Raw genomic sequence first — 11,541 nt, 5'->3', positions numbered from 1 at the left:
TGGGGTCCTTGCCCCTGGACCCAGCTGTGTTTTGGGAGCTGAGGAGAAGGGTAGGGTGCTGGAGGCGATGGAGGGAAGCATGGGGGCTCCTGTGACCTTGTGGTACCTGTGTGGGTCTGTCTGTGGAACAGCAGGGCACGTGGCCACCACAGGGGCTGCCAGCATCAAAGACCTGGGGCTGGTGACCTCACAGGGGTGGGATCTCTGCTTGGAGCTCAGGGCACCCAGGCTCACCCTGCGGGGCATGAAAGTGGTGCTGCCTCTGTGGGGCAAGTTTTCTCTGGCAGAGCGTGCTCTAGCAGTTCATTTTCCCTTCTGAGGTCCTGCTTTTCCATTGCCAATATCCATCCCCAATACCAGGGCCCTTTTTCCAATTCCCCAAGCCCTTTGACTTTCACTCTTTGCTCCAAGCACTAGTTGGAACCCCTGATGTCCCCAGGCCATCCCATCTCTCCCCTCCCTCCCAGGCTGGCCAAACCCATGGGCCCCCAGGGCTGTGCTGCCCAGGGCAGTGGGGCTCTGCACATCCATCATGCTTTGGCACTTTGTAGGTGGCATTGGCTTCCCACCTCCCAGGGGCTGCTTTGCAGGCGCCTGTGATCTCAGGGCTGCCTGGGGTGATGACTGACTCGCGGCCAAGCTCTCCCTGCAATTCGCCAGCCCCTTTGCTCCCCTTGTTTGCTAATCCCATGCCACCTGTGCTGCAGCAGCTGGATCCCAGCACATGGCTTCCCTGTCTGGGCAGAGCTGGGGAGGGGAGTGGAGTGGGGACAAAGTGTGTTTGATGATGCAGAGAGAGGATGCAGGGCAGGGCTGTTCTTCCCCTGAAGCACATCTCACATCCCCCACCCAGGGACCAGGCTCTGATCATCCTGGGGCTGCAAAGACTGCAGCTTGCTCTCCCTGTACACACACACACACCCACACACACACCCACCCCATTTTGGGAACATAGCATTGTGAAATGGCACACCAGTAATGCCAGCACAGCCGGGGCAAGACTCCCAACACAGCCTGGCCACTGTGTCCGGCAAGCCACAGTGCCTGATGCTGTTTGGTTCTGCAGAAACCCTGTCTGAGCTTGGGACCCTGGGACATTCAGCAGAAAACATAAAAATATCCCTTGATCTTGGTGGGTCTGCAGGTGGCATGGTCAGGGGTGCAAGTGCTGTGCTGTAGGGGTGCTTTGGGCTGCAGGCAGCATGCTTTGGGTGCAGGCAGCTCCAGGGCACATGCTTCCTGATCGCAGGAGCTCATTCCCTCCCGGGGCCAGCTGGCTCCCAATGCAATACCAGCCTTCAAGATCTGCTCTGTGGCTTCCCTCGCTGAGTGTCTGGGAGCCACAGGCAAGATGCCAGTGTGCCTGTGGTTATGAAAACAGTGTCCTCATGCTTCCCTAACTGGGAAGCAGCCACTGCGTAGCTATCCTAACTACCACACTACTGGGCACAGAGAGCATGCAGGACACCTCCTCTCCCCACAGCCACTGCTGAGCCTCCAGAGCCAGTTGCCAGTGAGGGCTTGGCTCCCCAAGGTCTGGACATCCCAAACCTCTTCTCTTCCATAAGGCTGAGTGCAGCCTCCTTGACCCACAGGTGGGATCTGTCCCAGTCCCACCAGAGTCATGTTTCCTCACATGGAGGGGCTGTCTGAGCCTTCTGAGCTGCTCCAGTCTTGCACCTCTGCACCATTTCTGGTGCACCCTGCGGGGTACCACACACAGAGCTGGGCTGAAATGGGAAGGTTCAAGGTGCTTTACCCAAGAGAGAGGAATGACCATTGGGGTAGAAGTGCCCAGGTAGATGATGGAGGTAGTTTCCAGCAAAGGGTACCAGATTTTCCTAACACTCTTCCATCATCTTCCCGCAGAGGCAAATCAGTAAGTTCCAAAACTAAAAAAGAAATAGCTATTTCTTCACCTGCATGTCACAAAAAGAGCAGTGAAGGCTTCTAAAAACGGCAGCAAGTCCATGTTGGCAAAAATAGGTGGAACTTACTCTAGTTTCATCATATATTTTGACCCAGGCTCTAGAGATTCCTTCATCCCTGAGTGTCCCTGCTGCAGAGGGGACCACCAGCCTGATGGCTTTGTTAGAGTCATGTGAAGTCCGGTGGTTTTCTCAAGGTTTTAACCTCCCAGTCCCAAGGGCAGGAGAGCTTTTTAGCTCCTGCCAGTAAACCAAAAGTAAATTTCACTTCTTGCCCCTGCAGTTGTGGACAGAGATGGGAAAACCTGACCTGAGTGTGACCGCCAAAAAGGCAATAGAGAGACCTGAGCTGACCCAATCGGTTTGCACTTCTGCCAGGTCCGAAGCCAGATGTGTGGCTGTCCAGATATGGATACCCCAGGCTGGTGCTCTCTCAGACCTTGGCCTTGTGCCCATCACGAGACACAGCATGGAAGAGCCAAGGGGACATTGGATTCCCTCCAGCGTGGCAGGTCACTGGGTCCTTTCTCCTCTCACCCAAAGCCCCAGCTAATCTCTTGCTTCTGGAAAGTTCCAGCAAGGGTGGGGAAGGTCTCTGGGGGTGGCAGGGGGGGAGTGTGTGTGGGGGGGGGGGGCTGGGACTTTCCCCAGGAGATCACAGGAGGAACTTTGGCTGCAGGGTGGGGGGAACCGGTGAGGAGTTGCTACATCATGCCCCAATGAGCCGTGAGTAACTCCTCTGGTATTTATTCCCCGCACAGAACAGTCATCAGAGCCAGATCCTGCCTGGGGGAATCGCTACGCAGAAACGCCCAGCCCCATCCAAATTCCATTCCTGCTCCCAGCAGAGCAGACATGAAGCAGAACCATGAGGGGACAGTTCCCTGGTACCCTCCCCGTCCCATCACACTTGCTGGGGTGGCATGAGCATGGCCATGGGCAGGGCTGGCAGTGTTGGCTAGCAGAGCCTGGTGAGCTGCTGACCCACAAAAGCGGCCAGATGCACCTGGGCTACTGGAAGTCATTGGTGAGCAAAACTTCATTGCATTTACTGGTCCAAGGGGAGCAGAGGGCAGATCCTTCCTTGTCTTGGTCTGGGCAACTGGCCTCTGTGTTTCCTCTGATGTAGAAGCAGATGTCCATGGCTTGAGACCCTTCCAGAGAGCCTGGCTGGCACAGCACTGCAACCTGAGCTGCAGAGAGGTGCTCCGAGGCTTTCCTGAAGTTCAGCCCCAACATGTCATGCTTGGCATCAGTACCTGTGCAAGCCCCCGAAAAAGATAAAAAAAGAGTTTGGCCCTAACTGACCTGCTTGGCAAGGCAGCGTACCTACAGCAAGGCAGCAGCTGGCTGAGGAGAGGAGCCCAGGAGTCCTGTGCTCCCCCTGCCAAGCCCAGCTCCTGCCCACCACTCCCTGGCACAGCATCCCGGTGGCATTGCCCTCCATGATGAGGAGGATCATGTGGGTCACCTACCAGGTGAGGAGGCTGTAGCCACCACTGCGTTGAGTGGACAGACAGGCTGGCAGCAGCCCGACTCTGCAGGAGCGCCCCCACTATCTGGGAGGACTGGAGCATCCTTGCTCAGTCACAGCTGCACCAGCCCTTGGTGATCCATGACTGGGTGCCCCTGGGCTGCCACATGATTGCAGAAGGGCAAGCTGTGTCTGGAAACAAGTGGGATGTGGAGATGGAGAGTGGAGGGAGGGCTTGGGCTGAAGGCTGTGTGAGCCAGGGCAGCTCCAAGGGCTGGAGCAGGAAGAGCTCCTGGGGGAGGCTGGACAAGGGATGGGGAAGGTGGGGGCTGAGCAAGCTGAAAGCAGAGTTTGGGGTGCACTGAGCCCCTTAGGCAGAAGACCAGAGTGGAGGCAGTGGGTGCAGAGGAGGAGGGTGGGCAGGCACTGGAGTGAGAGCAGGCAGGGGAGATGCACGAGAAAGGACGCTGATGGTGTGTCTGGGAAGGGAGTGATGTGGAGGTCCTCCACAGCCCAAACTGTGATGGATGAGATCCCCACCAAGCAGATGAGCATCAAGTCTCCCCAGGGAGCTTGCAGACTCAGAGGGAATTCTCTAACCAATAGACCACCTTGCTCATGATGTGCCCCCTGCTGCAATGGCTGCAGGTAGGTTTGGACCCAACTGTTCTTTACTCTCACAGCCCTGCATGTGATCCCCTGCCCCAGGAAACACCGGGGGCAACGCAGGCCTCTTGGGGAGCATATGAGGGTGGCACAGGCCTGTGAACCATGAGAATAGGACACCACCACCTCCCTTTATCCCTTGACAAAAGACCTCTCACAGGGAGTGCCCAGCCCTGGCTGCAGCATGAGCAGGTGCCTTTTCTCTTTCCCCCTGCCGGAGCTGAAGAAGAGGAAAGTGGGTGCCAGTGACAGGGAGGGGCATCAGGGTCCACCAGCATCCCTAGCTTGTTGTTCCCATGAGGTAGGTGGAGGAGGTAGGAGGATGCCTTGGCTGTGACAGCACAGGACACACCTGAGGAGGGGTGTGACCCTGGAAGCAGTCTGATCAGGACAACAGGACTGATGAGAGAAAGGGGGAAAAGCATTTTGGATACGGATGGAGAACACCTGGGGGTACTTTGTTCCACCCTTCTCCTTGCCCCCATGGCAATGGGAGGCTTTGGGCTGGGGCGGGGGATGACAGAAGGGCAGGGCTGGCGTGGGGGCAGGACGCCAGTGCAGGGGTGGTGGGAGCAGGCAGCTGGGGGTCGGGGGATGAAAGCACAGGGTACTGGCGGGAGGTGACAGGGTTGGTGCAGAGGCAGCCAGCACAACCAGGTGCAGCAGGAAGGGCTGGGGGGAAGGCAGGGAAAAGAGGCCAAGTGCAAAGAGAGCAAAGGCAGCAGAGGAAAAGAGAGCGTGGCCAGAGAGGCAGACATGAAAGGGGGAGTGAGGCAGGGGAGAGATGAAAGGGCCACAGGGCGGGCGCTCCTGCCTCCTCCCCAGGCTCCTGGGGCTCTGTAATCCCCGGGGAGCTGGCTCCTCTCATGTGGTGGCCCGCAGCTGTGTGCGGTCGGCTCAGCCCCACCACTCCGCACTGGGACTTTCCAGAAGGGGGAGAAACCCAACACAAAACACATGACTTAACCAGCGCCTGCCAGGCCTCGATGCATGCGGGGTCTGGGGGCACCCCAGTACATGGCATGCCCTGGGATGCTGTGATCCACTGAGGCCAGGGCCAGCTGGCAGGCATCATCCCTTCTGCTCTGCGGAGAGATGGCCCAGAGCAGGGTGAAAGGGGTATGAGCCCCACCATTCGATGGGCAGAACTCCAAAGTGGTTCACACACACACAAGAGCCAGGCTGAGCTGGGGAGAGCCTGGACCAAACAGCACCTGCGGCAGCATGGGGCCAGACCCTTAGGGGCACCCCCTGAAGGAACAAAGGTGTGGGGGTGCAGGGGCTATATGGCCTTGTCCCTCTCCCCTGCTTTCCCTGTTGAGTGTCATACCACCCCCTCCTGCCTGCTGGGCTTGGCTCTGGGTACCAGGGATGCAGCAGGACTTGGCAGACGAAGTTGGCACCCATCCTGGTGGCTCACTGGGTCACTTATTCTACTGCTCAAAAGCAAACTAAGAACCGGCCACAGTGGATACTGAAACGGCACTTCCAAGGCACTTGTGACTTGGGATGTATCTGCTCTCTGTGCCCAGCTCAGGCAGCCAGAGGGTGGCTCTTTTCCATAGCAGATGACCTTGCTTATGGACAGTCTCCAGTTCACCACTGCTGACTGCAGGGATGCTGGGCTCTGCAGGGATGCTGGGCTCTCTTCTCAGCTTTGGGGCAGGTGGGGCAGCAGAGCTGGTACCCATGGGGGAGTCCCCCATATGTCTCCCTTCCTCCTCATCTCAGTTTTGCCAGTGTCAACCTTCTCTTGTGTTCCTATGGAACCTGGCGGGCTCAGGTAGAAGTGAACTGACTGAGCTGGGGCAGCACCAGAACCTGCCTTTGCCCTTCTGTCTCAGGGCTTTTCTTCTCCCCAACCCCACTTTCAAGACAAGAGGACTGGTGCTTGGCAGCACAGCCAGGGACCTCCTCTGAACCTCTGGTGAGTGTCACTCTGTAGGACCTTCCCCTTCCAAAGGCTGTCACAGAGCAGGTTTGTGTCAGCTCCACAGGTGTCACCCCTCTGGGGAGATCCCATCTAACTCCAACTTTTTGGCTACATCTGGAAGTACTCTGACTTCCTCCAGAATACCTATCCACCCTCAGCAAGGAGCTGAAAGGGGACTCTCCGTGGGCCAAGGAGGTCCCAGCCCTAATGCACTGTTCCTGCCCCTGCCACATCTGGCGCCTACTCTGCACTGGTCAGGGAGGGTCCTACCACCCTCAGCCACACAGACACAAAAGAAGGGGCACAGCTGTCCCAGGGTGCTCCCTATGCCTGCACAGCAGCCCTAAAATTGCTCCCGGGAACATCTCTCCAGGCTGGCCAGGAGTGATGCCTCCGTGGCCGCAGTGGGCTTTCGCTGCAGGGACCAAGCTGAAGAGGTGACAAGCGTGTTGCAGTGGGGAAGAGCCCAGCACACTTGGGGAACAGGGGTAGGCCATCTGCAGCCCCTCATCCCTCCCGGTACAAGCCAGCCCTCCCCAGAGGAATGCTCCGGCACGGCTGCAGCTGCAGGGAGGGGAGGCGTTTGCCGAGCGCCGTGGCATGAAGGCATGATAGGGCACGCTTCGCCGGACCATGAATACCTGTCCCAGGCAGTTAGAGGCACCCAAGGTGTGTACGGGTGGCGCAGGAGCACACGCCTCATCAAGCCTGGGTGGTGGTTCTCCACCAGGAGAGGAGGCTCTTTCCAGTTCGCCCTCCCACTTGCACTGGTGAATGGCAAGCTCCCCCCCAGCAGTGACCCGCTTCCCCATCACACTCTGCATGTAGCATACGGGTCTTGTAGCGAGGGGAATACCCCTTCTGTCACTGGCAAAGGGGGTGCAGGTGGGCCAGGTCTGGGGCTGCGGGCAGACTGGGTGGCCTCGCTGGGTACCTCCAGCCTTAGCATTGGTTCTTGAGTGAATTGCCAAGGGAGCTGCTGAGCAAGGATCAGAAACCAGGAGATGTGCAAGGCAGCGAAAGAATAAAGAAAAGCACAGGCAGCGGTGCCTGGTGACTTGCTCTCATTTGCTGCTTGCGTGGACATGGACAGCATGCCTGTCACATGCATGGGGATACATCCATGTGAGTCTTGTCCCTGCTTCTCACGCACAGCTCACTGTGCCCCTGCTGCTGCAGGATCCTGTTGCTCAGGACAGGCTGCACCACCTCTGCCACTCCACTGAGCACACTGCCTGCACCAGACCAGGAGCACATGTCATCCCAAAAGTCCCCCAGATGCTCTGCTTGCTCGTGCTCTCAGCCCAGGTACTGTTGCACATATCCCTGGGGGGAACCTAAAAGGCTGACTCCAAGCAGAGAATGAGGAAATAGGCCAGAGCCAAAGTCTCCAGCTGTTTGCAACAGCTGCCTAATAATAAGAATGCACTGCACCATGATACTGCCAGTGCAAATCCTCTGCCATGACCAGTTGGGGTAAATACTGGTGATGAAAAAGATGACATCTCAGAGCAAAGCCAGGTCTGGACTGGTGTTGGTAGCTCTGTGCTGGCTAAAGGTGTGCTCTAGTCCTCCTGGGAGCCAAGGGCTGGAAGTTCACTCTGTACATTCAGGCTAGCAAGGAGGCATATTTCTAGCAGCCAGAATGCTGAAGTGCTTTTGGCCAGGACTGGGGAGTCTGCCGTAATGGAGGCATTTGAGCCAGGTGAGTTGGTAGACTTGAGGACACTTGTCCTCAGAAGGTGTGGGCTGTGACAGGAGAGGTACAAAATCAGGAGAGGATTTCTGCCACATTCCTCCAGCCATAGGACGCAGACCAAGGCAAAGGGGGCTGTGAAGTAGAAGGCGGCAGCACTGTTTTTAACCCTCACATCTCCCGCCCCCTGCACCCCTGCATACACTGCCTGCCCAGCCTTACAAGGAGAATCTGTGCTGTCATGATGCGTCATGCTCACTGTTCATGGGTGCTGAAGCCTGTGGTGGGATGGAGTGTCCTGGAGTGGCTGCCTGCTAAAATCACTCCTGCAAGGTCTTTGGGCAGCAGCCCTGGCCGCAGGGCAGATATCCCTGATACTGCAGGGGCTCCCCTTCAGGTGATGTTGGTTGGGCTGAAAGAGGAGCCTGGCAGCAACGGGAAACTCAGGATGTGCTAGATGATAAGCAGTTTTCCCCTGGAAGCACTTTGCAGCCAGCAGCTCAGCCTTGCAACCTGCCTGCAAGATGGATGCTGTCACCTCTGGTGCCAGTGCACAACCACTCCTGTGGATAACACAGCAAGAAGCAGCCAAACTGGGAATAGGACCAGAAGTCATGTTCCTGGTGCCACTTCCATGCCACATGTCACCCAGACTGAGAGGGAGCCTGGTCCTTGTGCTGCCTCTGTAGCCTGGTGCTGCTGCTGGAGGAAGTCAGAGGAGATGCCTGGAAGAGACATACCCAGAGGCATCTCAGGATGTGAATCCCTCACCGTGGGTGAGCCCTGCAGCAAAGCATAGTGCTAAATCAAGGCAGTGAATGCAGGCAGGGATGTGAGGCACTTTTGTTGCTTGACTTGGGGACCAGAAGCTGGAGAGGGGATGAGAGAGGAGGTTTGTCCTTGCTCAGCCTGTGCACACTTCAGGGGTGCTCAGGCTGTAAGCAGAGTTGCAGCTGCAGTCAGTCTGTGGTGGTGGTTCCCAGAGCCTCCTGCCTCCCCATCCCTGCTGTGGGCTTCCTCTTGCCACAGTCACAGCGCTATAGGATTTGGGGATTCAGCTCCACCCATGCCCTTCTGGGGAGATGCGCTTTCCCACCAGGCACCTTTCTCCCCTGTGTCACTGTGAAGCCCAGGGCTGACCTGGCCCCATGCTCACTGGGGACCAAAGTATCCCTCAGCCAGGCAGCCAGGCTTGGCGGGAGCCCAGCTTTCCAGCTGCCAGCAGAGCAGCTCTCCCTCACCAGCTGCCCCAGTCTGGGGCTGCAAACAAACAAACAAACAAACACCCCAGCACCAAGCCCCAGCAACTCATCCCCTTCTAACGACCATAATTACAGTGAGGCAGCTGGCGAGCGGGTGCTTGAAACCTGGTGTGTAAACATGGCTTTCTCCTCCGCTGTTCAGGCGAAAGCAACCTCCTTCAGGGAAGCCGTAATTTCAGGAGGGGGGTCCACGTTGTTGTGGCGAGGGCCGTGGCCGGAGACTTTCATCTCAGCCTTTTGATGCAAGGCAGGAATAATAAATGGCAGCTGGCAACACCCCACCTTGCTGTGCTGCCTGCTCCGGGTCATTTTCCACCTCCCAGTGGGTAGCTGAGTCTCCTTGCCCTTCCCAGCCCCTGGGCCAGCTGCTGGCTCCCTCTTACTTGCCAGGATGGGTGCCAGGAGGGCACAGGGAATCTCAAAGACCTGGGCCAGTGCTGAACCAGCCATCCAGCAGCTAAAAGAGCCGTCTCGTACCCAAAAGGTCTGTCAGCTGGAGGCTCGAAGGGGTGGCTGGACCACATCAGCACCCTGGGCCACATCACTACCCATCTTGCTCCCTTGCACTACCACTTCAAGGGCTGCAGCTGCTCCAGAGCCAACAGACCAAGAGCAAACACTCAGATACCTTGGTGATGGGCACCCTTTGAGACCAATCAGAGAGCTGTGGCTGTCCACAAGAAGAGGTGACCAGAAGATCCCCAACGTTGTCACATCTTGCAGAGTGAGCCCAGACTATCACATGTGGGATGTCCCGCCCTGTGCACAAGGATGCTACATCCCTGCAGTATCCCCCTATCCTGGCCCTGCTCCTGTCTCTCAGCTCTACCCAGAGGTCCCTTGGGTACCACTGTAGAGGAGAGGAGGTGTGTGGGGAGTAGAGGGCAGGGGCTGGAGAGGCTGCGTGGGTGGAAGAAGGTTGGGAGAGGTGATGGAGTGAAGGAGGATTGTCCCAGTTGGGAGAGGTGGGTGCAGGAGACCCTTGATTCCTGCCTTGCCTCCTAGCCCCTCCAGTGCAGCCCTGAACACAGATGCTCCTGAGCTTGGGGCATCTCTGCCCAAGTGCTGACTCACCATCACCATGCGCCTCCTTGGCTCCCCTCCGTGCCTCTCTCCTGCTGCTCACCCAGCCCAGTGTCACCAGAAGCCTCATACGCCAAGCCTGACACAGCTGGGTCCCTCTGGGGAAGGAGGTGGTGCATGTCCTGCTGGCGTGGAGGAGTGCTGCTCTCTCCCATGGTGCCAGCGCAGTGTCTATGCAAGGAGAGGGAGGGATGGCACAGCCTGCACCACCACAGTCACCCCACAGCGATGCCAGGCTGAGCACTGGTGAGTCCAGTGCCATGGCACTCCAGATGGGCACGGCTCCAGGCATGGCTTTCCCAGGACACACAGTGGCAATGCTTCCAGAAACACTTGGTTTTGTGGGAGTGATTCCTGTTGGCTGTAACACCCAGATACCACGCGCCAAGCTGTGCGTGCTGGCAGCAAGGGGACAGGACTGGGCACATGGGTGGTGGCTTCTAGGCACTTCAGACTGACTCTTTGCACAGTGCCAGGCTGTTAGCCAAGGGCAGGCATACTATGGCTGGGTCAGACTATTTCAGCACACCCTGGCAAGGGCATTGACCTCTGTTGGGATCATTACTGGAAACACTAGATGCAAAACGCTGCCTTATTCCCTGATGGCTTGATGCCTTCCTACATCCAGAGCCAGAGTGTTAAATCCACCACCCGGACCACTTCCAGCTCAGGTAACTGCCCCTGCCAGAACCCCTTTCCCTTCAATTCAAGGGAAGGGCACTGTCTGGGGGTGAGAAGGGATGATGTTGCCTCCCAGGGGTGCTCAGCCAATGCCCAGCATCAGCCCTGGCAGGCCCAGGGAGGTGCTGGCTGCCACACTGCCAGGTGCTGCACAGAGGATGTGCATGGTCCAACTCCCCACTGATGTAACTCCTGGGAGGCAGCCTGGAGTTGCCAGCGGGGAATTGGCCCACATCACTCAGAACACTTGGGGAGCTGTGTGGAGAGGAGGTAATTGTTAAATGTGGGCTGAGATAGGCTGAACGGGGGAGGGCAGGAGGCCAGGAGGTGGCAGACACCTCACCAGGGCTGGCTTGGCTTACACAAGTTGGGCTTTGTTCAGTATCTCCCTCGGGTTTTGTGGCTGGGACGTACCACCTTGTCATCAGAGTGGATAGGGATCCAGGTGGCTGCTTTGTGGAGCCTTGCAAAATCTTCCCTAGCAGCCATGCCTCAGCAGGACACAGTGGGAGAGGGGCACAGCAGGGCTGTGCCTCAGGTCTATCCCAAGCCCTCTATGAAACAGCAGCCTCAAAAACCCCTGGGAGAGCAGCATGGGGTGTGGGGGCTATGGAGGGGGTGAAGCTTCCCTATCTGAACTGGGGCATAGTGGTCACAGCTTGGCCATGTCCTGGGCAGCCTTTGTCTGGAAGCCAGACTAAAGGCAGAAGCAGTGGGCTGGAGGCTGTAACCCTTCCATCTTGATCATGGTCCTGACTATCAGCAGAAGCATCACCTGGGGCAGAAGTTTTGGTCCATGTTGGCTTCTTACCCAGGGC

Source organism: Falco cherrug, chromosome 8, assembly GCF_023634085.1.
Source record: "Falco cherrug isolate bFalChe1 chromosome 8, bFalChe1.pri, whole genome shotgun sequence".
In the NCBI taxonomy this organism is placed as follows: Eukaryota; Metazoa; Chordata; class Aves; order Falconiformes; family Falconidae; genus Falco; species Falco cherrug.
This window is presented reverse-complemented; position numbering follows the sequence as displayed.